Source organism: Oncorhynchus nerka, linkage group LG13 (assembly GCF_034236695.1).
Source record: "Oncorhynchus nerka isolate Pitt River linkage group LG13, Oner_Uvic_2.0, whole genome shotgun sequence".
NCBI lineage: Eukaryota > Metazoa > Chordata > Actinopteri > Salmoniformes > Salmonidae > Oncorhynchus > Oncorhynchus nerka.
In genome coordinates, this window is record NC_088408.1 from 67,797,303 (window position 1) to 67,824,163 (window position 26,861).

Sequence of the window (26,861 nt, forward strand, 5' to 3'; positions counted from 1 at the left end):
TTTCCTCCTGTGTCGATCGTCAGTTGTACAATTTGATTACCTATACATTTTTTGCTAATTTAATCGTGTCAATCTCGCTCTTAACAACCAAAAAGTTATAACAAGTCAGGAGCCGCTCTTCTGCATGACTTCTCTCTCTCTCTCTAACTCTCCTGCTCTCCTTCTCTCTCTAACTCTCCTTCTCTCTCTCTCTCAATTCAATTTCAATTCAATTCAAGGGCTTTATTGGCATGGGAAACATGTGTTAACATTGCCAAAGCAAGTGAGGTAGATAATATATAAAGTGAATATATAAAGTGAAATAAACAATAACAATTAACAGTAAACATTACACATACAGAAGTTTCAAAACAATAAAGACATTACAAATGTCATATTATATATATACAGTGTTTTAACAATGTACAAATGGTAAAGGACACAAGATAAAATAAATAAGCATAAATATGGGTTGTATTTACAATGGTGTGTGTTCTTCACTGGTTGCCCTTTTCTCGTGGCAACAGGTCACAAATCTTGCTGCTGTGATGGCACACTGTGGAATTTCACCCAGTAGATATGGGAGTTTATCAAAATTGGATTTGTTTTCTAATTCTTTGTGGATCTGTGTAATCTGAGGGAAATATGTCTCTCTAATATGGTCATACATTGGGCAGGAGGTTAGGAAGTGCAGCTCAGTTTCCACCTCATTTTGTGGGCAGTGAGCACATAGCCTGTCTTCTCTTGAGAGCCATGTCTGCCTACGGCGGCCTTTCTCAATAGCAAGGCTATGCTCACTGAGTCTGTACATAGTCAAAGTTTTCCTTAATTTTGGGTCAGTCACAGTGGTCAGGTATTCTGCCGCTGTGTACTCTCTGTGTAGGGCCAAATAGCATTCTAGTTTGCTCTGTTTTTTTGTTAATTCTTTCCAATGTGTCAAGTAATTATCTTTTTGTTTTCTCATGATTTGGTTGGGTCTAATTGTGCTGCTGTCCTGGGGCTCTGTAGGGTGTGTTTGCGTTTGTGAACAGAGCCCCAGGACCAGCTTGCTTAGGGGACTCTTCTCCAGGTTCATCTCTCTGTAGGTGATGGCTTTGTTGTGGAAGGTTTGGTAATCGCTTCCTTTTAAGTGGTTATAGAATTTAACGGCTCTTTTCTGGATTTTGATAATTAGTGGGTATCGACCTAATTCTGCTCTGCATGCATTATTTGGTGTTCTACGTTGTACACGGCGGATATTTTTGCAGAATTCTGCGTGCAGTCTCAATTTGGTACCTCTCCTTCTCTCTCTCTAACTCTCCTTCTCTCTCTCTCTCTAACTCTCCTGCTCTCCTTCTCTCTCTCTCCTGCTCTCCTTCTCTCTCTCTCTCTAACTCTCCCTAACTCTCCTGCTCTCTCTCTAACTCTCCTGCTCTCATTCTCTCTCTCTAACTCTCCTGCTCTCTCTCTAACTCTCTCTAACTCTCCTGCTCTCATTCTCTCTCTCTAACTCTCCTGCTCTCTCTCTAACTCTCTCTAACTCTCCTGCTCTCTCTCTAACTCTCTCTAACTCTCCTGCTCTCCTTCTCTCTCTAACTCTCTCTAACTCTCTCTAACTCTCTCTAACTCTCTCTAACTCTCTCTAACTCTCCTGCTCTCTCTCTCTAACTCTCCTGCTCTCTCTAACTCTCCTGCTCTCCTGCTCTCTCTAACTCTCTCTAACTCTCTCTAACTCTCTCTAACTCTCTCTAACTCTCTCTAACTCTCTCTAACTCTCTCTAACTCTCTCTAACTCTCTCTAACTCTCCTGCTCTCTCTCTCTAACTCTCCTGCTCTCTCTAACTCTCCTGCTCTCCTGCTCTCTCTAACTCTCCTGCTCTCCTTCTCTCTCTAACTCTCCTGCTCTCTCTCTCTAACTCTCCTGCTCTCTCTCTCTAACTCTCCTGCTCTCTCTCTCTAACTCTCTCTAACTCTCCTGCTCTCCTTCTCTCTCTCTAACTCTCTCTAACTCTCCTGCTCTCTCCTGCTCTCTCTCTCTCTCTAACTCTCCTGCTCTCTCTAACTCTCTCTAACTCTCCTGCTCTCTCTCTCTAACTCTCTAGCTCTGCTTCTCTCTAACTCTCTCTAACTCTCTCTAACTCTCTAACTCTCTCTAACTCTCCTGCTCTCTCTCTCTAACTCTCCTGCTCTCTCTCTCTAACTCTAACTCTCCTGCTCTCTCTAACTCTCCTGCTCTCCTTCTCTCTCTAACTCTCCTGCTCTCTCTCTCTAACTCTCTCTAACTCTCCTGCTCTCCTTCTCTCTCTCTAACTCTCTCTAACTCTCCTGCTCTCTCCTGCTCTCTCTCTCTAACTCTCTCTAACTCTCCTGCTCTCTCCTGCTCTCTCTCTAACTCTCTCTCTCTAACTCTCCTGCTCTCTCTAACTCTCTCTAACTCTCCTGCTCTCTCTCTCTAACTCTCTAGCTCTGCTTCTCTCTAACTCTCCTGCTCTCTCTCTCTAACTCTCTCTAACTCTCCTGCTCTCTCTCCCTAACTCTCCTGCTCTCCTGCTCTCTCTCTAACTCTCCTGCTCTCTCTCTCTAACTCTCTCTAACTCTCCTGCTCTCTCTCTCTAACTCTCTCTATCTCTACTCTCCTGCTCTCTCTCTCTAACTCTCTCTAACTCTCTCTCTCTCTCTCTAACTCTCTCTAACTCTCTCTAACTCTCCTGCTCTCTCTCTCTCTCTCTCTCTAACTCTCTCTAACTCTCCTGCTCTCTCTCTAACTCTCCTGCTCTCTCTCTAACTCTCCTGCTCTCTCTCTAACTCTCCTGCTCTCTCTCTAACTCTCCTGCTCTCTCTCTAACTCTCCTGCTCTCTCTCTAACTCTCCTGCTCTCTCTCTAACTCTCTCTAACTCTCCTGCTCTCCTTCTCTCTAACTCTAACTCTCCTGCTCTCCTTCTCTCTAACTCTCTCTAACTCTCCTGCTCTCCTTCTCTCTAACTCTCTCTAACTCTCCTGCTCTCTCTCTAACTCTCTCTAACTCTCCTGCTCTCCTTCTCTCTAACTCTCTCTAACTCTCCTGCTCTCCTTCTCTCTCTCTAACTCTCTCGCTCTCTCTCTCTAACTCTTTCTAACTCTTTCTAACTCTCTCTAACTCTCCTGCTCTCTCTCTCTCCTGCTCTCTCTCTCTCTCTCCTCTCCTCTCCTCTCCTCTCTTGCTCTCTCTCCCGCTCTTTCTCTCCCGCTCTTTCTCCCCCGCTCTCCTCTCAAACCGCTCTCCTCTCAAACCGCTCTCCTCTCAAACTGCTCTCCTCTCAAACCGCTCTCCTCTCTCTCTCTCTCTCCCGCTCTCTCTCCCGCTCTCCTCTCTCTCTCGCTCTCCCGCTCTCGCTCTCCTGCTCTCGCTCTCCTCTCTCTCCCCCGCTCTCTCTCAAACCGCTCTCCTCTCTCTCTCTCCTGCTCTCTCTCCCGCTCTCGCTCTCCTCTCCCGCCCTCCTCTCTCTCCCGCTCTCTAACTCTCTCTCCCGCTCGTCTCTCTCCTCTCTCTCTTCCGCTCTCCTCTCTCTCCCGCTTTCCTCTCTCTCTCCCGCTCTTCTCTTTCTCCTCTCTCTCTCTCTCTCTCTCTTGCTCTCTCTCCTCTCCTCTCCTCTCTTGCTCTCTCTCCCGCTCTCCTCTCTTGCTCTCACTCTCTCCTCTTATTGGCATGGGAAACATATGTTTACATTGCCAAAGCATGTCAAAAAGATAATAAACAAAAGTTAAATGAACAATTGATATTAACAGTAAACATTACACTCACAAAAGTTTCAAAAGAATAGAGACATTTCAAATGTCATATTATGGTTATGTACAGTGTTATAACAATGTGCAAATAGTTAATGTACAAATGGGAAAATAAATCAACATAAATATGGCTTGTATTTACAATGGTGTTTGTTATTTTACTGGTTGCCCTTTTCTTGTGGCAACAGATCACAAATCTTGCTGCTGTGGTGGCACACTGGTATTTCATGTAATTTATGGTCCAGTTCCTTCTGCATATTTCACATGTAATTACATAGTAGGTTTTTGTGCTTTTGAATAAGCTGTGAAATGGAGATGTAGTGCATGGACATTTTGTTTTGATTTAGCTATGGCTCATTGCGTTGTATTGCAGTGTTGTATTGTTTTACATTGCTTGAGTCTAACACACAATATCTAGATTTAAAGGAAGCCATGATGAGCTGTCAGTACGTCCCCGCACCCATTCTGTCTTATCACTGCATGAGAAAAGGGGAGCAGTGAGTCATAGCACAGCTAACGGGATGTGTGCGGTGGTGGGGTTTCCCCATCAGAACCACAGGGGGGCCTGGATGGTCTATAGTAGGTAATCACTCCATAAGTACTGAGCCGAGTCCCCTTTCAGCCCTAATATCCGACACAGAACAATTGAAAAGAACAGTGCCAGCTCTGAAGGGACTTTTATGTGGAGGGCCACATGTGTTATGAGTATTGGATATTCTGTTTTCACTCTGCTATGGGATTGTATTTGAGTAGGGATGTTGCGGTGACCGTATTACTGCCACACCGGCGGTTACTGTCACGGATCCCCCCCCCCCGGTACTGCTGCTCATTCTGTTCACCAGTTCCGGAGGTCTACGTCACCGGCTTTCTAGGCTTCACTGAACGGGATTCATTATCATCAACCCCGGTCTTGTCTGATTACACACACCAGGTTCCCATTCCCCCTGATTAGTATGTTATATCTGTGCCCTCTGTTCCCTCTGTCGGTTATTGTTCCCATGTCCGTTGGTGGTGTGAGTACCTATGTGTTGGTGCAGCTGTTATGCGGCGTGCTTTATATATTGTGTATTACGGGTATCGTCCCGTGTCGTTCAACAAGGTTTACCCTCGCTCTTTTGTTTGTGTACAACCCAGTGTTTTTGTATATGTGTTTGTTTTGGGTATATTAAAACCCCCTATTGTGTATTCATGCACCTGTCTCCAAAATCCTTTATACCTGCGTGACAATTACGAGTCATGAAGGCAGTGAAATTCCACGTGACCGTTTTGTCGCGGTAAGGTCCCCAAGGTCTGATGCTGCTGATGGTCATTAGTAGCCTACCAAACTTGATAACTGCCTGGTACTCAGCACTCTGTTGTCCCTCTAATCACTCTGACATCAATGCAAATGTTTTTGAAAATGTAATCAAACACTTCATGATGGCCCATGAGCTCATGTTGCACAACATTTCAATAAGCTATGCTATTGTGAGAAAACAGTGATGGCCTCTACTAAAAAGTGGATCCCATCAGCTTTCTATAGGCTAGGCCTACTATTTTTATTAACTTCACTAATAATCACATTGCTTGTCTTTACAACAGGAGTACAGCCTACCTGGCTGGAATGATAATAAACCACGGGAAAAGCGTCTTCCATTCAGTATTTCAGCATAGATCACATATGAGAAAGACCCGGTCAAGTGATGGAGCGCGCAGCACTCAGGGAGAAGGGCACAACACAGCACTCAGGGAGAAGGGCACAGCACAGCACTCAGGGAGAAGGGCACAGCACAGCACTCAGGGAGAAGGGCACAGCACAGCACTCAGGGAGAAGGGAACAACACAGCACTCAGGGAGAAGGGCACAACACAGCACTCAGGGAGAAGGGCACAACACAGCACTCAGGGAGAAGGGCACAGCACAGCACTCAGGGAGAAGGGCACAACGCAGCACTCAGGGAGAAGGGCACAACACAGCACTCAGGGAGAAGGGCACAACACAGCACTCAGGGAGAAGGGCACAACACAGCACTCAGGGAGAAGGGCACAACACAGCGCAGCACTCAGGGAGAAGGGCACAGCACAGCACTCAGGGAGAAGGGCACAGCACAGCACTCAGGGAGAAGGGCACAGCACAGCACTCAGGGAGAAGGGAACAACACAGCACTCAGGGAGAAGGGCACAACACAGCACTCAGGGAGAAGGGCACAACACAGCACTCAGGGAGAAGGGCACAGCACAGCACTCAGGGAGAAGGGAACAACGCAGCACTCAGGGAGAAGGGCACAACGCAGCACTCAGGGAGAAGGGCACAACGCAGCACTCAGGGAGAAGGGCACAACGCAGCACTCAGGGAGAAGGGCACAACGCAGCACTCAGGGAGAAGGGCACAACGCAGCACTCAGGGAGAAGGGCACAACGCAGCACTCAGGGAGAAGGGCACAACGCAGCACTCAGGGAGAAGGGCACAACGCAGCACTCAGGGAGAAGGGCACAACGCAGCACTCAGGGAGAAGGGCACAACGCAGCACTCAGGGAGAAGGAAACAGGTATTATCAAGTGCTTGTCAAATTGTGAGTGAGGGACTGATGTAGTGTGTACAGAGCTCATGCCTTTCAAGCGTCTTTTTTCAAATCATCTGTCAGCGTCAGTGGTGTATAGGTGAGGACGGAGTCAACCGCAGGAAACAGAACTGAGTCAAAAATAATGTACTTTACTCTGGAAAAAGAAACAGTACAATAAATCCACGTAGGGATAACAAACCCTAACACACAAGACTAACACATAACAGGAACAATCACGCACAAACCATAATGAGAACCAGAGGGTTAAATAGGGAAATAATAATAACATAATGGGAACCAGGTGTGTACAATCAAGACATAACAAATGGAAAATGAAATGTTGATCGGTGGCAGCTAGAAAGCTGGTGACGACGACCGCCGAACAAGGAGAGGCTCCAACTTCGGGCGGAAGTCGTGACATCATCATTTAGAGTCGCATCACGAAGCCTTACAATGTGTTAAAAATCAAAACATATAGCTCAACGTTTGTGGAACAACTAAAGATAGATTAATAACTCTAAATGAAGCATATAGGAGTACCTGTTTTTTTATTTATTTTAATTTTACCTTTATTTAACCAGGCAAGTCAGTTAAGAACATATTCTTATTTTCAATGACGTCCTGGGAACAGTGGGTTAACTGCCTGTTCAGGGGCAGAACGACAGATTTGTACCTTGTCAGCTCGGGGGTTTGAACTCGCAACCTTCCGGTTACTAGTCCAACGCTCTAACCACTAGGCTACGCTGTTACTTTGTTAACCGCTCAACACAGAATAGCCGCATGTGGGAACTCCCTCAAATCGCTGGGAGAAAATATCCTTTCTATTTTATTCAGCTTTGTTCAGTTGTATTCTTCATACTATAAATTAATGCCACGGAATTCTAAGCAAATAGTGTCTGCTAAATGAACTAGCATAGCCAGGTCAGGACCTAACATAAGGACAAGAGTATGGTATTCTGTTCTTCTGAAATAGACTACATTTTCTTAATATCATGCTTCTTTAGACCTGTCTAAAATAAATAATGGATTCATTGTGAAGGTGTAGGCTATATTACATGGATTTATTAGACCTTTTAAATGTAGATGTTCCAAAGGTCAGAGTGACTGGCTTGTAGGTGATGTGCGGAAGCCAGGAGATGCTAAATGTGTTTGTTAATTAACTGTCAATTACCCGTGAGACCGACAGTTATTTGCTTGACAATCACCAGCTGACGACAAATGTGTGACCTCCACATCCCTGGTGCTGAGGCTTTGTTACCAAGAGAACGCTCACAGTAAGACTCAGCTGTTGTCACGTGCAACTGAGTGGATGTCTGACTACAGCGCATGTCTCATCGTATCAGTTTAAACATCATTCCTTAACACAGAACCAAATGTTGCATGCGCAAGCTACTCAATTTGATAACATTTGTTTACATTTATGCTAATTCTGTCACAAGAGACTAGTTTAAGCATGACATTTGTTCTGACATTGTATTTGCTATTCATATTATATAGCAATTGTTATAATTTTGTCATTGTCAGATGTATTATTCATTCCAAAATGTTTAGATCGTAATCCTAGAATAATGTAGATAGACTGATTCAAGCAACACTTTGTGTGCATTGTTTTCTTGTGGAAGTCTGCAGTGCTGCAAGGGTAAGGTTTCATCAGCAAGCTAAATGGCGCTGCCTTTGCAGCTGGACCATTAGAATTCACAATTCGTTGCCCCAAGGGCCTCCTCCTCTCTCTTTAGAGGGGCTGACTTTGTGTGTGGTGCTCTGCCCCAAATAATCACTCCATTAAGGCTGTGTGCTCCTCTCATGTTCCATCCCCATAGCACAGCAGCACACCACTGCACTGCGCTGCTCCCCTGTCCTGTTCTGTCCTGTCTGTCCCCATTGTCAACCTCCTGAGTCCCCAGGATTTACCCAGAGGAGAAACTGTCCCCAAATAACTTTGAGTGGCAGGCAGGCTAGCCTCTACAGAGACTGCAGCGCTGCTCTTATCTCCATATAGACTGAGCTCAGAGAGAAACAGAAGCACAGCCAGGCAGACACGGAGACAGGACCAGAGGCAAGTAGTGAGAAACACTGTGTCCATGTGAGAGGACTGAGGATAGGGGGAAGGCATTAGTGTCCGTCTGTTTGGTCTATACTGGCTGACCTCTCTGTGTTTCTCTCCAGGTGAATGGAAATGCTGAGCCAGGGTCATGTCAGTGCACTAGCCAGACCACGCCAGCCTCGCTTTTCTTTGTTTTTTTGTGTCGGTTTGATAAGGTATGTCTCTGATTCGTGTTTTTTTTTTCTATTTTGGGAAGGTGCCATATGAAAAACTGCATAAACATTATTTTAGTAAAGATTGCATAAACACATTTCAGTAAAAACGAAACACTTGATGTTAGAGTGTGTAGTGAGTGGCAGGACCATCTGGCACCTCATCCTACCCAGTAGTACCCAGAGACAAAGTGTGTATTTTGCTGCTGCCCTGATCACTGATGTGGAATAAAGCATGGCACAGCTCATGAGGACAGTCACCGTGGTGATGGCGTTAGCCATACTAACACCACTACAATACTCTTCTCTTCACACATAGTACAGTAGGCTGTTAAAACAACATTATCTATGAGGCAGCTTGTCTTATCAACTACTGGATAACTGAGAAGTGAAAACACAAGACTGCATTTAGTTCAACAGAGATAAACAATAATATTGTCATTTGCTCAGTAAAGGGTCATTCCATATGATTTCAATCATTTTCTGACTGCACTCCTTTTTGATTTGAACAAAACCTTCCATACATGTTTGGCCATGGTAGAAGTGGTCAGAATGTTTTTGGACCTAAATGCTAAAACATTCAGGAGATAGAGGTACAGTATTCAAAGTTGACACATGTTGCATACCCCACCCCACAATGAGACGTCCATGTCTTTATCATTGATATCATTTGAAAGCTTTAATGTCAATTATCTAAAAATTTCTAAACTCAGATTTTTTAAAATCTTCATAGAATTTTTTATTAAATGGTCAGTTATCCATAGGAAACCTATTGCAATAATAGACATATAGATAATAGAATAGACATTCCCATTCAATTTTAATATCCGTAAACACTACCATTTTAAGTAATTGTATGTTCGTTTCGTTTCAATTTATATTTCAGTGGTGTTCCAGCATAATTGCAGTGGTCTGAAGGGATAGGTCGATTCTATGAATTCTATTTCTATGATTAAAATGACACCCACCATGTATTTAAGAGTTTACTATGTCTTAATCAATGACGGGCCCAACACAAACACCTCAGATGATGTAAAAAATATAAAAAGAGTAAAAACTACAACATTTGTGAAAATGAGAAAAATATGAGTGTTTCAAGATCATTGACGTTAAAGGTCAAATAAAATAATGTAATTATTTTCAAGAAATCATTGAATAGTTTGACAACAATGTTTGTAAGTGTTGAAATGATATCAAACTCAACTGTTGATCTTTTTCAGTGATGAAGACATGGATATCTCATGGTACGGTGGGGTATGCAACATGTGTCAACTTTGATCACCTCTATCTTTAGTCCCATTTCTTTAGTCCCAAGTCCATTTCTGACCACTTCTACATTGGGCAGACATGTGTGGAAGGTTTCGTTCAAATCAAAAGGGATACATTCCAGTGGCGATTTTAGCATGTAAATCTCAGTGGGGCAAACAAAACCAAAACATTGGGGAAGCATGTCAGCAAAGCCACTACACAACACAATACTAAACAATACATTAATTGCACTATAACAGTGAAAAACGGTGCCCACAAACTGTTAGGGCCTACATAAAGCTGTCCCAATAGCAGAGTCCCAACAGCAGTCCCAACACCTTACTACTCCTACACCTGGCTATCAGCGGAGCCTTGTCCGGCAGCGAAACAGTTCATTCAGCCTCATAAACAAATGTGGTTTCTACTTACAATTGAGATGTACAAATTATGGCATAAGGGGAGGACGAGCGGGTAAGAGGCAATCTGTCATTTTGATTAAGACGTTAATGAGTGAGCTAGGACGAATGTAGTCAATATAACTATTTGTTCAGCACTTTTGAAATGTACAGCGACAGAATTCAGAACATGGGCCGTTCTTCGTGTTCTCCCTGCACACCAAGTCAGAACCATAGGATATATAAAGGGGGCATATAAGCAGACACTGAATGCTCTTACAATATTTAATAGGCTACATGTGCACCAAGTCAGAACAGTGGGCAAAATTAAGAGAGGAAAATAGACCAAATTATTAGGGTGAGGCACATGGGCTACTAATAGCTTACTACACAACATACACTTAGTATTTCTTAGCTACAGGGAAACATATCTCTCTGGCATATTACATAATTTAGGCAGCAGCATACAATCTATTTTTGGACTCACCTTGATATGCTGTGCTCACTTGAACAGGAAGGTTGCACGGCGGTCCTTCCTGGCATTTTCTGTCATCAAAGTCTGGCATTCTCTGGATTTACCACAGGTGGACTCCAATCAAGTTGTAGAAACATCTCAAGGATGAAACAGGATGCACCTGAGCTCAACTTTGAGTCTCATACCAAAGGGTCTGAATACTTATGTAAATAAGGCATTTGTTTTATATTTTTAATACATTTGCTAAAATTCCCCAAAAACGTTTTTTTTTTTTTTGTCGTTATGGGGTATTGTGTGTAAATTGGTGAAGGAAAAAAATCTATTTATAAAATCAATTAATAATTTATAAAATCGATTTTAGAATAATTCTGTAACATAACAAAATGTGGAAAAGTCAAGGGGTCACAATACTTTCCGAATACACTGTAATTGTTTCGACACATATTCTGTACATACAACCATTGCAATCACATTTCAAGACAGTCACAGATGCTCTCTTGTAATGCCTCATTATTGCCTTGTTCTATTCATATATTGGAATTGCACAATATCAGTTTCAGTTCTCCCAGATGATGCATGGAGTTTTCTATATAAGGGAGGTGCTGAAGAGTAAACAGTCATCTGAATGAGAACACAGGAGGAGAACACTGTGTCCCTCTTAAAAAGGTCAGTGGTGCCTGCTTGGCTGCTTGGAGGAGATTGGGAGAGAATCCATTCCTCAGCCCTGGTCTAATTAGCCACCCAGCAGTGTCCAGACCCATACCAAGCCCCCGCACCAGCCCAGCTGGACTCAGGAACCAGACTCTGTCTCTCCCTGTCTGGTCAAACATGACCGGCTGGCTGGCTCCTCTCTGATAGTCTTTTAACAGGAGAGCAGATTCAGGTATTCTGCACATGTACCTAATTACCCACTGGCCACAGTCCAAATACATTATTCACAAGGCTTCCCTGGATCCATCCTGAATAATGAATAGAATACATTTCAATGACCTCCCCATTGGCAAAGCATCAAATACCTTATTTATTTTTCCTCAGTCTTTTGTGTTGCAGAGTAGGAGTTTTCACATTTTCTTGCCCAGGGACCCCTGCCCAGGGAAAGCAGTGACCCATGGACACCCATCACACAGTGCATTTGGTATGTATTTAGACCCCTTGACTTTTTCCACATTTTGTTACGTAACAGCCTTATTCTAAAATAGATTTAACAAAAAAATAGTCCATCAATTTACACACAATACCCCATAATTAAAAACTTCCCCACAGCATGATGCTGCCACCACCATGCTTCACTGTAGGGATGGTATTGGCCTGGTGTTGAGCAGTGCCTGGTGTCCTCCAGACGTAACTCTTGGCATTCAGGCCAAAGAATTCAATCTTGGTTTCATCAGACCAGAGAATCTTGTTTCTCATGGTCTGAGAATCCTTTAGTTGCCTTTTGGCAAACTCCAAGTGGGCTGTTGTGCCTTTTACTTAGGAGTGGCTTCAATCTGGCCACTCAACCGTAAAGGCTTGATTGGTGGAGTGCTGCAGAGATGGTTGTCCTTCTGGAAGGTTCTTCCATCTCCACAGAGGAACTCTGGAGCTCTGTCAGAGTGACCGTCAGGTTCTTGGTCACCTCCTTGACCAAGGCCCTTCTCCCCAGATTGCTCAGTTTGACCAGGTGGCCAGCTCTAGGAAGAGTATTGGTGTTTCCAAACTTCTTACATTTTAAGAATGGAGGCCACTGGGTTCTTGGGGACCTTCAATTCTGCAGACATTTTTTGGTACCCTTCCGCAGATCTGTGCTTCAGCACAATTCTGTCTCGGAGCTCTCCGGACAATTCCTTCAACCTCATGATGTGGTTTTTGCTATGACATACACTTTCAACTGTGGGACCTTATATAGACAGGTGCGTGCCTTTCTATATCATGTCCAATCAATTGAATGTACCACAGGTGGACTCCATTCAAGTTGTAGAAACATCTCATGGAGGATCAATGGAAACAGTTTGCACCTGAGCTCAATTTTGAGTCTAATGCCAAATGGTCTGAATACTTATGTTAAAATGTGTGAATATTTCTATAAACCTGTTTTCGCTTCGTCATTATGGGGTATTGTGTGTAGATTGATGAGGAAATTATTTTCTTCATTGCATTTTAGAATAAGGCTGTAACGTAACAAAATGTGGATAAAGTCAAAGGTTCTGAATACTTTCCGAATGTACTGTACATCAGATATGTGCAGTGGAATGTGTTGTTTTACAGGGTAAGCCATATTATTTTTTTTAACCTTTTTTAACTAGGTAAGTCAGTTAAGAACAAATTCTTATTTACAATGACGGTGTCTTGGCAATTTCCTGTTTTACCAAATGAGGAGAGAGCAAAACCACACACCAGTCACCAGTTATACTTAAACTTCACCTTTAATAATAATTAAGCTTTTGCAATAGCATTTGGCTTTCAACATTTCAGTATCTCTAATGAAAAGTTGAGAGTGGTCAACATAATGGCAACTGAGATCTTTTATAGCAAAGATCTACCCCCCTAGTCGACATGACAAACCACAGATAATAGGAACTGTTCACAAGGAAAGACTTTTACTTGAGAGAGGAGTATCCCATAGCCAGATAGTGTTCAGTTTGGTCTCTAAGACGAGGTTCTAATCTCGTTTCTGGTACTTAATAGTACAAAAACACCAACTCATCCAATGGCATATATCAATTGTCAATTCTAGATACTCCCATCTCAAGAACAACCCACTCCTGGACAAGCTCACTGAGGGGAGGGAGCCTCTAGGTCATATACTATCTCAAGATAAGTGCAACATCAGAGGGGACATACAATGGTTCCAGACACTGCCATACTCCTCCCCCCAATGGGAAAAGGAGGGAGTGACTGGAGTACAGACATTGTGGAGACACTTAATTGGTTCCCCATTAATCACGCCATCCCTTCACATGGTTTAGGAATAGGTAAAGACACATTCCCATAAGAAGACAGATAGTTTAACAGATACATTCACATATGATGACAAGCCTGACCTCTCCCCTCTGGGCCCCAAGTGACTGAGCCCTAGCTGAGAAGGGATAAGTGCAACTGCCAACCCTATAGTCCAAAGGGAAACATTATAATGACAAGTATCTCACATAAACATATTATGCAAATAAAACATCTTATCTATGTTACCCAACTAATTCTGATTCCGCTGCCACAACGGCCTACCCCGGGCCAATTCTGCTCCGCACTATGGGACTCCCAATCACGGCCAGTTGTGATACAGCTTGGAATCGAACCAGGGTCTGTAGTGATGCCTCTAGCACTGAGATGCAGTGCCTTAGACCGCTGCACCACTCAGGTAGTATTCCAACACCCCTGGAGCAAATTAGGTTGAAGAGCCTTGCTCAAGGGCACATCAACATATTTTTTCACCTTGTCGGCTCGGGTATTCGAACCAGCGACCTTTCGGTTACTGGCACAATGCTCTAAATTATTGGCTACCTTCCACCCAGACCTGGGTTATTGGGGCCAGCAGATGATGATGGGAGGGGAGGAATGCATTTATCTGAGTAAAATTGTTTGGATATCAATGTATGCATCGATTTGAGTAGTTTCTATGTTTAATCCATTTTTGAATAAGGCTGTAATGTAACAAAATGTGGAAAAAGTGAAGGGGTCTGAATACTTTCCAAATGCACTGTATGTTAGCAAAAAACATTTAAAAAATATTAGATTTGGTAGACAGTTTCATTATTTTGACAGTTCATTGGAAGAGGAAACTCTAACATAGTCCATTAGCTAGAAAGGTAAAGGTATGGAGAGGCAGAGAGAGACACACATCTGCATGTGAGCTCTCACATTTTTCAACGTTTTTTTTTACTAAAGGATATATTTGGAGTTAGATAAACTTGGATTTTTCGTCAGGGACATATGCAGAATGCTACCTTCCACAGCATGGCCTTCGGTCCGATTAAAAACTCCAAACCTACAACCTAATTTTGGCCAAAATTAACCAGATAGATTACTGCTACCAAGGTTTCCTGCCTTTTAGGCAGAGTTGCAAAGAAAAAGCCATATCTCCGACTGGCCAATAAAAATAAAATATGAAGATGGCAAAAGAGCACAGATGTTGGACAGAATAACTATTTCTAGATTCCCAGCATCCCAGAGTCACCTCTTCACTGTTGACGTTGAGACTGGTGTTTTGTGGGTACTATTTAATGAAGCTGCCAGTTGAGGACTTGTGAGGCGTCTGTTTCTCAAACTAGACACTCTAATGTACTTGTCTTCTTGCTCAGTTGTGCACCGGTGTCACGCCTTGACCATAGAGAGCTGTTTATTATCTATGTTGGTTGGAGCATGATAGTGACTAGGGTGGGTCATCTAGGTGATTAGTGATTTATGTTGGCCTGGTATGGTTCCCAATCAGAGACAGCTGTTTATCGTTGTCTCTGATTGGGGATCATATTTAGGCAGCCATTTCCCCATTGTGCTTTGTGGGATCTTGACTATGGATAGTTGCCTGTTAGCACTATTATTTAGCTTCATGTTTCGTTTGGTATTTTGTTGTTTTTGTTCGGTGTTCATTTAATCAAGGAAAATGTACGCCCACCACGCTGCACCTTGGTCCACTCATTCTAACGATCATGACAACCGGAGCCTCCTACTCCTCTTTCTATTCTGGTTAGAGCCCGTTTGAAGGGAGTAGTACACAGAGGTGTACGAGATCTAAAGTTTCTTGACAATTTCTCCCATGGAATAGCATTCATTTCTCAGAACAAGAATAGACTGATGAGTTTCAGAAGAAAGTTATTTGTTTCAAGCCATTTTGAGCCTGTAATTGAACCCACAAATGCTGATGCTCCAGATACTCAACTAGTCTAAAGAAGGCCAGTTTTATTGCTTTAATCAGAACAAAAGTTTTCAGCTGTGCTAACCTATACAGTGGGGCAAAAAAGTATTTAGTCAGCCACCAATTGTGCAAGTTCTCCCACTTAAAAATAGGAGAGAGGCCTGTAATTTTCATCATAGGTACACTTCAACTATGACAGACAAAATGAGGAAAACAAATCAAGAAAATCACATTGTAGGATTTTTTATGAATTTATTTGCAAATGATGGTGGAAAATAAGTATTTCTCAATACTTTGTTATATACCCTTTGTTGGCAATGACAGAGGTCAAACGTCTTCACAAGGTTTTCACACACTGTTGCTGGTATTTTGGCCCATTCCTCCATGCAGATCTCCTCTAGAGCAGTGATGTTTTGGGGCTGTTGCTGGGCAACACAGACTTTCAACTCCCTCCAAAGATTTTCTATGGGGTTGAGATCTGGAGACTGGCTAGGCCACTCCAGGACCTTGAAATGCTTCTTACGAGGCCACTCCTTCGTTGCCCAGGCGGTGTGTTTGGGATCATTGTCATGCTGAAAGACCCAGCCATGTTTCATCTTCAATGCCCTTGCTGATGGAAGGAGGTTTTCACTCAAAATCTCACGATACATGGCCCCATTCATTCTTTCCTTTACACGGATCAGTCGTCCTGGTCCCTTTGCAGAAAAACAGCCCCAAAGCATGATGTTTCCACCCCCATGCTTCACAGTAGGTATGGTGTTCTTTGAACTCAGCATTCTTTGTCCTCCAAACACGACGAGTTGAGTTTTTACCAAAAAGTTCTATTTTGGTTTCATCTGACCATATGACATTCTCCCAATCTTCTTCTGGATCATCCAAATGCTCTCTAGCAAACTTCAGACGGGCCTGGACATGTACTGGCTTAAGCAGGGGGACACATCTGGCACTGCAGGATTTGAGTCCCTGGCGGCGTAGTGTGTTACTGATGGTAGGCTTTGTTACTTTGGTCCCAGCTCTCTGCAGGTCATTCACTAGGTCCCCCTCGTGTGGTTCTGGGATTTTTGCTTACCGTTCTTGTGATCATTTTGACCCCACGGGGGGGTCTTGCGTGGAGCCCCAGATCGAGGGAGATTATCAGTGGTCTTGTATGTCTTCCATTTCCTAATAATTGCTCCCACAGTTGATTTCTTCAAACCAAGCTGCTTACCTATTGCATATTCAGTCTTCCCAGCCTGGTGCAGGTCTACAATTTTGTTTCTGGTGTCCTTTGACAGCTCTTTGGTCTTGGCCATAGTGTAGTTTGGAGTGTGACTGTTTGAGGTTGTGGACAGGTGTCTTTTATACTGATAACAAGTTCAAACAGGTGCCATTAATACAGGTAACGAGTGGAGGACAGAGGAGCCTCTTAACCTCTAGCGTCGAGCAATCCCGTATCCGGGAACGTAATCATAGCCTCAAGCTCATTACCATAACGCAACGTTTCCTATTAATGAAAATCGCAAATGAAATGAAATAAATATATTCAAACACAAGCTTAGCCTTTTGTTAACAACACTGTCATCTCAGATTTTCAAAATATGCTTTTCAACCAAAGCTACACAAGCATTTGTGTAAGAGTATTGATAGCCTAGCATAGCATTAAGCCTAGCATTCAGCAGGCAACATTTTCACAAAAACAAGAAAAGCATTCAAATAAAATCATTTACCTTTGAAGAACTTCGGATGTTTTCAATGACGAGACTCTTAGTTAGATAGGAAAGATTATTTGTGTAGACGAAATAGCTCCGTTTTGTTCATCACGTTTGGCTAAGAAAAAGACCGGAAAATGCAGTCACTTAAAACGCCAAACTTTTTTCCAAATTAGCTCCATAATATCGACAGAAACATGGCAAACATTGTTTAGAATCAACCCTCAAGGTGTTTTTCACATATCTATTCGATAATCTATCAGTGGTGGCAGTTGGCTTCTCAGAAGCAAATGGAAAAATACTGCAGCTGGAGATTACGCAATAATTGCGACGGAGGACACCAAGCAACCACCTGGTAGATGTAGTCTCTTATGGTCAATCTTCCAATGATATGCCTACAAGTACGTCACAATGCTGCAGACACCTTGGGGAAAACGTGGAAAACGTAAACTGACTCCTACCTCCTTCACAGCCATATAAGGAGTCATTGGCATGAGGCGATTTTAAAAAATGCGGCACTTCCTGATTGGATTTTTATCTGGGTTTTTTTTCTGTAACATCAGTTCTTTGGCACTCACAGACAATATCTTTGCAGTTTTGGAAACGTCAGAGTGTTTTCTTTCCAAAGCTGTCAATTATATGCATAGTCGAGCATCTTTTCGTGACAAAATATCTTGTTTAAAACGGGAACGTTTTTCATCCAAAAATTAAAATAGCGCCCCCTATATCCAAGAAGTTAAAGAAGAAGTTACAGGTCTGTGAGAGCCAGAAATCTTGCTTGTTTGTAGGTGACCAAATACTTATTTTCCACCATCATTTGCAAATTAATTCATTAAAAATCCTACAATGTGATTTTCTAGAATTTTCTTCTCATTTTGTCTGTCATAGTTGAAGTGTACCTATGATAAATTACAGGCCTCTCTCATCTTTTTAAGTGGGAGAACTTGCACAATTGGTGGCTGACTAAATACTTTTTTGCCCCACTGTAGTTGAAGTCGGAAGTTTACATACACTTAGGTTGGAGTCATTAAAACTAGTTTTTCAACCACTCCACAAATTTATTGTTAACAAACTATAGTTTTGGCAAGTCGGTTAGGACATCTACTTTGTGCATGACACAAGTCATTTTTCCAACAATTGTTTACAGACAGATTATCTCACTTATAATTCACTGTATCACAATTTCTGTGGGTCAGAAGTTTACATACACTAAGTTGACTGTGCCTTTAAACAGCTTTGAAATTTCCAGATAATTATGTAATGGCTTTAGAAGTTTCTGATGGGCTATTTGACATCATTTGTGTCAATTGGAGGTGTACCTGTGGATGTATTTCAAGGCTTTCCTTCAAACTCAGTGCCTCTTTGCTTGACATCATGGGAAAATCAAAAGAAATCAGCCAAGACCTCAGAAATAAATTGTAGACCTCCACAAGTCTGGTTCATCCTTGGGAGCAATTTCCAAATGCCTGAAGGTACCACGTTCATCTGTATAAACAATAGTACGCAAGTATAAACACCATGAGACCACGCAGCCGTCATACCGCTCAGGAAGAAGACCACAGTAAAACGAGTCCTATATCGACATAACCTGAAGGCCGCTCAGCAAGAAGAAGCCACTGCTCCAAAACTCTAGCAACTGCCCTAATGACGGACACTAATAGCTAATTGAATCCCATTGTGACGCGGGGGTGGACACATTTTGGCAAGTGGACACTATTTGGCATGACATGCCCACCAAGAATTTTCACTCTAATGACTTTGCTTTCTTCCATATTGAGGGGATAGTTTGAGATTTTGGCAATGAAGCCATTTTGTCTTCTTCCCTAGAGTCGGATGAACAGGAACAGCTAGCATAGTGAGCATTGGCTCGTGAAACTACCTCGAACTTCCTACATATTGGACACAGAGACATAATAATGGTATCCATGGTGTTCATAAAATGTATAATTGTTCACACAAATCCCCAAAAGAATTTGTCCAAAAACATTTTAGAAAATGTGCGGACCCCCTGGCTTAGTGGACCCCAGTTCGAAAATCCCAGTTCTAAAGTAAAATACTTGTTGCACAGATATTCCCGGCCTCATTATCTTCATAATTTATATTTGTCCTTGTAGTTTTATACAGTTATTAGTCAAGCCAAAGATTATGGACGATTGACAACTGTTCGGCTTACCCATCTCAAAGGTTGCTTGCAAATGACATCTTAGCATTGTGAGAAACGACAGGGTATTCTAGCTATTGTCTGGTTTGCACGTTCAGTATGGTATTTTTCAAACAAACTACAAACATTACAAATCGTTCGGTGAAATGAATTGTCAGAGTATGGGGAGTAGCGTCTCAATATGCCTTTCTCTCTCTGGGTTTGCTAGCCTCTGCTTGGCAGAGATAAAGTTTGTGCATTCAGAGCATATAGTATGTCTTATTGTTATGATGACTCCCCTCAGCAGTCTGATGTAGCAGCATCTCTGGGTTTTTTTTTTTTTAGTTGGTCTCTGTTGGTCTCACTTCAAATACATGGACACCTGGACCTGTGTCCTTTTAGAAAAGCAACCTAAGTCAGCTCTGAGTTGAAGGGATCGATTTACATGAATTTTAAATGCCAATGCGATCATGTGCTTATCCATGAGGGATTGCCTGATTGACTCAAGTGAATTGATGCGGTTTGAAGCGCCAATGGGTTTTTGACAGGGAATGTAAATTAATGGACGTACTGTACAACCAGCCCTCTCGCAGAGCTGTGTCTCTTGAGACTGTTTCATATGTCTCTTTGATGTGTGGCCCCTCTGCACTGAGAGAACCATTTCTGCTGTCTGATATGTTATGACATGTTCTAGGTGTGATATCTCTCTGTTAGGCTGTGTGTGGCTGCGTGCGTGCGTGCCTGTGTGCGTTTGTGCCTCAGTGCTGGTATGTGTGTGTGTCTTCACACTTGTCCTCTATACCAACATGTCTGACCTTCATAAGTAAAACATCTGAAAATACCAGGGCAACACAGTGCACTGTCAGGTAGCCAATAAAAGACAGATTTGTACTTACAGTAAATGTATCATGCATGAGCGGTGAAGGCTTCTTCGATCCTTGCAGAAACAACACTGCCGTTGCTTTACCTGCCGCCGTAGCAGAGAGAAGCTCTGCAGTTGACACTCCAGATTGCATCTGCTGCACGCCTTGTGGCTATTGATTGAATGTAATTAAGTTCTCCTCTGCAATGAAGGGATGTTTTTTTGTTCATCTCCCACTGACTGACATGGTGGGAAGAAGGGCGGAGGAGGATGGGTGCGTTGAGGGGTCTAAAAATGCAACACCTATTTACATTCAGTGTAAATGGAAGCATTAAGCTGTCATATACTGTACAGTCCCTTCGGTAAGTATTTTCAGACCCCCTTGACTTTCCCACATTTTGTTATGTTGCAGTCTTATTCTAAAAATGGATTACATGAAGAAAGAAAATCGTCAACAATCTACACACGGTACCCCATAATGACAAAGCGAAAACAGGCTTTTAGAAATGTTTGCATAAAATAATTAACAGAAATATCTTATTTACATAAGTATAAAGACCCTTTGCTATGAGACTCGAAATTGAGCTCCGGTGCATCCTGTTTCCATCGATCATCCTTGAGATGTTTATACAACTTGACTGGAGTCCACCTGTGGTAAATTTACTTGATTGGACATGATTTGTCTATATAAGGTCCCACAGTTGTTAGTGCATGTCAAAGCCAAAAACTTGTCCGTAGAGCCACTCCTCAGTAAAAGGCACATTGCAGCCCGCTTGTAGTTTGCCAAAAGGTACCCAAAGACTCTCAGACCATGAGGAACAAGATTCTCTCATCTGATGAAACCAAGATTGAACTCTGTCCTGAATGTCAAGCGTCACATCCGGAAGAAACCTGGCACCATCCCTATGGTGAATGGTGATGGAAGCATCATGTTGTGGGGATGTTTTTCAGCTGCAGGGTCTGGGAGACTTGTCAGGATCGAAGCAAAGATGAACGGAGCAAAGTACAGAGAGATCCTTGATGAAAACTTTCTGCAGAGCGCTCAGGACCTGACTGGGACGAAGGTTCACCTTCCAACAGGACAACGACCCTAAGCACACAGCCAAGACAACGCAGGAGTGGCTTCTCGACAAGTCTCTGAATGTCCTTGAGTGGCCCAGCCAGAGCCTGGACTTGAACCCAATCGAACATCTCTGGAGAGTCCACCTGAAAATGACTGTGCAGCGACGCTCCCCATCCAACCTGACAGAGCTTGAGGGGATCTCCAGAGAAGAATGGGAGAAACTCCCCACATACAGGTGCACCAAGCGTGTAGCATCATACCCAATCGCTGCCAAAGGTGCTTCAACAAAGTACTGAGTAAAGGGTCTGAATTCCTATGTAAGTTTGTTATTTCAGTTTTTTATTTTGTATAAATTTGCTAAAAACTTGTTTTTGCTTTGTCATTACAGGGTATTAATGAGGAAAAAATAACGGGTTAAACAATTTTAGAATAAGGCTGTAACGTAACAAAAAGTTGAAAAAGTCAAGGGATCTGAATACTTCCCGAATGCACCATATAAATGTTGCTTTTTGATGCCGGCATCTTGTTACTTTAGTCATGCTTTCTATCACAGATGAGCAACACGCATTTGGATGAGTAATGCAGCACCTATGGCTGCAACATGTCTGCTCTGTTGAGCGCAGCATTACCTTACTCAGGAGCTCCTCTCCTCTGAGGTCTCAACACTGTTCACTATCTGTTCTATGTCGTCCCTCTCTCTCCAGGAGAATGAGCTTCAAGATGTTCTCCAGGAGAAGAAGCACTTGAGTCTCCACTTGTTCAACAATAGCCAGAACACAGTCCAATATGAACAGGTAGGTAGTGTGGAAGAGAGAGCCACACTGAGCTGCTGTGGATTATGTCTGCACAATTAAACCCTTCCCTTATCTGCACACACCGTCTTAGGGGTTCACTCCATTTTCACTCTCCATTTTCACTCTGCCCTTCCTCTCTCTCTCTCTCCTGTTATATATATACTGAACAAAAGTATAAACGCAACATGTAAAGTGTTGGTCCCATGTTCTGTGAGCTGAAATCAAATGTTCCATTCATTTACATTTACATTTAAGTCATTTAGCAGACGCTCTTATCCAGAGCGACTTACAAATTGGTGCGTTCACCTTAAGACATCCAGTGGAACAGCCACTTTACAATAGTGCATCTAAATCTTTTAAGGGGGGTGAGAAGGATTACTTTATCCTATCCTAGGTATTCCTGAAAGAGGTGGGGTTTCAGGTGTCTCCGGAAGGTGGTGATTGACTCCGCTGTCCTGGCGTCGTGAGGGAGTTTGTTCCACCATTGGGGGGCCAGAGCAGCGAACAGTTTTGACTGGGCTGCGCGGGAACTGTACTTCCTCAGTGGTAGGGAGGCGAGCAGGCCAGAGGTGGATGAACGCAGTGCCCTTGTTTGGGTGTAGGGCCTGATCAGAGCCTGGAGGTACTGAGGTGCCGTTCCCCTCACAGCTCCGTAGGCAAGCACCATGGTCTTGTAGCGGATGCGAGCTTCAACTGGAAGCCAGTGGAGAGAGCGGAGGAGCGGGGTGACGTGAGAGAACTTGGGAAGGTTGAACACCAGACGGGCTGCGGCGTTCTGGATGAGTTCGCACAAAAATATTATTTAGTCAAATTTTGTGCACAAATTTGTTTACATCCATGTTAGTGAGTGTTTCTCCTTTGCCAACATAATCCATCCACCTGACAGGTGTGACACATCAGGAAGCTGATTAAGCAGCATGATCATTATACAGGTGCACCTTGTGCTGGAGACAAAGGCCACTCTAAAATGTGCAGCTTTGTGACACAACAGTGCCACAGATGTTTCAAGTTGAGGTGACGTGGAATTGGCACGCCTCCAACGTCATTTTAGCTAATTTGGCAGTACGTCCAATCAGCCTCACAACCGCTGACCAGCCTAGGACCTCCACATCCGGCTTCTTCACCTGCAGGCCCAGCCACCCGGAAAGCTGATGAAAATGAGTAGTATTTATGTCTGTAGTAAAGCCATTTTGTGGTGAAAAACTCATTATTTTTGGCTGGACCTGGCTCCCCAGTGGGTGTGCCTGGCTCCCAAGCTGGTGGGCCTATGCCCTCCCAGGCCCACCCATGGCTGTGCCCCTGCCCAGTCATGTGAAATCCATAGATTAGGGCCTAATGAATTTATTTAAATTGACAAATTTCCTTATATGAACTGTAACAGAAAAATCATTGAAATTGTTGTATGTTGCATTAATATTTTTGTTCAGTCCAGATGAAGGTGTGTGTATATATATATATATATTTTTTTTAATTTTCACCTTTATTTAACCAGGTAGGCCAGTTGAAATGTACCATTTCTCAATTACAACTGTGACCTGGCCAAGATAAAGCAAAGCAGTGCGACACAAACAACAACACAGAGTTAGACATAGAATATATACAAACGTACAGTCAATAACACAATATAAAAAAATCTATATACAGTGTGTGCAAATGAGGTAAGATTAGGGAGGTAAGGCAATAAATAGGCCATAGTAGAGAAGTAATTACAATTTAGCAATTAACACTGGAGTGATAGGTGTGCTGAAGTTGAATGTGCACGTCGAGATACTGGGGTGCAAAGGAGAAGAAAAAGCTGCTTTGGCAGCTGATGCTTAAAGTTAGTGAGGGAGATTGAGTCTCCAGCTTCAGTGATTTGGCTTTGGGGGTGACCAGTGAAATATACCTGCTGGAGCGCGTGCTATGGGTGAGTGCTGCTATGGTGACCAGTGAGCTGAGATAAGGCAGGGCTTTTAAAGGAAAAATCCACTCTTAACTATATTTTTTAAATTAGTTCACTATTAATACAGTACAAAAATGCACGTCAGCAGTCAAGTTTTCAAGATATTAGACGTTCAAGAAGCATAGTGACATATGCTAAATGCGTCATCATCATCATGATGTGGCAAGTAAAACTTCCTATATCTTCAAAACAAGACTGCTGACATGCACAACATTTTGGGACTGTATCAACAGTGGACTAATGAAAAATAGTTTTTGAGTGGATTTTTCCTTTAAGCACAGTGTTGATGTTGAAGCTGCTCGTGTCTCCAGCCTCATCTGGATCATGGGGCGGCAGGTAGCCTAGTGGTTAGAGTGTTGGACTAGTAACCCAAAGGTTGCAAGATCGAATCCCTGAGTTGACAAGGTAAAAATCTGTTGTTCTGCCCCTGAACAAGGCAGTTAACCCACTGTTCCTAGGCTGTCATTGAAAATAAGAATTTGTTCTTAACTGACTTGCCTAGTTAAATAAAGGTTTAAAAAAAGGTAAAAAGAGACTCTGAGCCTCTGATTGTATTATCATCTTCCTGTTGGCCCCTCACACCTCACAGACCTTCCTTCCTGCCCAGCTGATAACACCAAGACAAGGGAGATCATCAGATCATGCTAGGAAGTATTAAACCTGATTGGCAGGTAGCTGCTAGGGACTTCAGGGAGTTCAATAGGGGCAGGATGTGGTTATTAATGTCTTATCAGGACACTGGGCTCTCAAACAAGTCAAACAGTGTTATCACTGAGGCTGATATGAGAGCAGCACTTTGCTAGCTGCATGGGTGGATATTAGACCCCTTGCCACACCTGTACCTCTGTGTTCTGATCCCTATCATCATCTCTGAGTGGACTAATGAGGAGAGGCGGAGCACTGTAACAACACCTCTCATCTGCACTCTCAACAGCCTGAGTTGGCTCCCCTTCTACACCATACGGTTCAGTCCTATCTGCCCACACTAGCTGAGACACAACAATCCACTCCGAAACTATTTTTCTTCCTACTACAGACGGTGTCTACACAGTGTGGAGGTGGACCACTCTGAATGTAGTTCTGTGTGCTGCTGCTGTAACAGCTTTTTGATTCATTATTCAGTTATGGATGCAGTGAGGAAAGGAGATCGGCTCCACTAACTCTTTTTGAGGAAATGCACATTATCAGGGGAGGAGGCAGCTTCACTGCTGTCTGTGTATAAATGGTGTGATTGCGTGGCAGCCATCCCTTTCTTTTGGTGTGTTTTTTAAATGACATTTTTACCTCTTTTTCTCCCCAATTTCGTGGTATCCAATTGTTTTTAGTAGCTACTATCTTGTCTCATCGCTACAACTCCCGTACGGACTCGGGAGAGACGAAGGTTGAAAGTCACGCGTCCTCCGATACACAACCCAACCAAGCCGCACTGCTTCTTAACACAGCGCGCATTCAACCCGGAAGCCAGCCGCACCAATGTGTCGGAGGAAACACCGTGCACCTGGCGACCTTGGTTAGCGTGCACTGCGCTCGGCCCGCCACATCCCTACCGGCCAAGCCCTCCCTAACCCGGACGACGCTAGGCCAATTGTGCGTCGCCCCACGGACCTCCCGGTCGCAGCCGGTTACGACAGAGCCTGGGCGTGAACCCAGGGTCTCTGGTGGCACAGCTGGCGCTGCAGTACAGCGCCCTTGACCAGTGCGCCACCCGGGAGACCAAGCCATCCCTTTTCTAATCGTATTACACGTGGAAAACTGATTGTATATGCATTTTTTTTATCAACGTCAAGGAATTCCGTATTTATTTCACCCAACTTTTAACCTAAATCCAATGAGATTGTGATATTTCTTGTTGACAACCAAATGTAAATCAAAACTAGACGTTGAACTGACGTATGTGCCCACTAGGATGTATAGTAGTACATTAGAAACATCCTAGTCAGTCTAGTTTAGATTTACATTTGGTTGTCAACAAGAAATATCACAATCTCATTGGATTTAGGTTAAAAGTTGGGTGAAATAAATACGGAATTCCTTGACGTTGATAAAAAAAATTCAAATACAATCAGTTTTCCACGTTGATTCAACGTCACCACATTTAATTCATTGGTTAAAATGACATGGACACAACCATTTTTGCCCAGTGGGTTGATTCATTCAACTCTGTTTTGTTGTTGGACAACAACTGAGCAAATGCATCAACACAGTAGTTGATCCCAGACCCAGTTCAATGCTACAGTACACATCTATGACAGTGAGAACATGTTGTTCTGTTACTCCCCCATTATTATACTGTAGCTGTCAACCAGCCAGCTCTCCTGTCCGCCCATTAAGCACTCCGGCCTGTACCCTGATATCTCCTCCCATAGAGCAGAGGTGTACGTGTGTGTGTTCTGTTTGTCTCACTGTGGTTCCCCGTGTTGTGTTCTGTGTGATCAGGTGAAGTCAGAGTATGCGCAGCTCAAAGAGACCCTTGGTGCTGTGACTCAGGAGAGAGATTCAGCCCTGCGGGAGAAGACCCAGCTCCAAGGCAAACTGGAGAACCTAGAGCAGGTGCTAAAGGTGAGAGTCTGGAGACACACTGTAGATAACCTTTTCATTTTGTCTACTGTATGTTTACTGTGTGTCTGTGTACTCCTGTGAATGATGAGAAGCCGAGCCCAAGCTCAGGTTCCTTTACAGAGCCTGACTCTGCCAGCCTCTCCCCTTTCACCACCAACACCTCTCTACCTTCCTCTCCTTTCTCTCTCTCTCTAATATCCCTGACCTGTCTGTTGCCTTCCAGTGCCGATGTGGGAGGAAGCTTAACCAGAAGCTGTGAAAGACTAGGAAGCTTGGAGCAGTCGGTCCTCCCCTCTCTTACCCTGGCCCCACCCCTTCCATCCCCTTTCTTCCTTCCCTCCATCC

The 26,861-nt window shown here is 43.4% G+C and overlaps 1 protein-coding gene across 1 annotated transcript in view; it reads left to right on the forward strand.

Annotated features, from left to right (window-relative positions):
- The first annotated feature begins 21,930 nt into the window (after window positions 1-21,930).
- LOC115139965 (RIMS-binding protein 2-like) overlaps window positions 21,931-26,861 on the forward strand; it is a 54,471-nt gene continuing 49,540 nt past the window's right edge. Inside the window, 2 exon segments of the mRNA XM_065026616.1 lie at window positions 21,931-22,015; window positions 26,394-26,516. The gene's annotated coding sequence lies outside the window, so the exon portion shown is untranslated.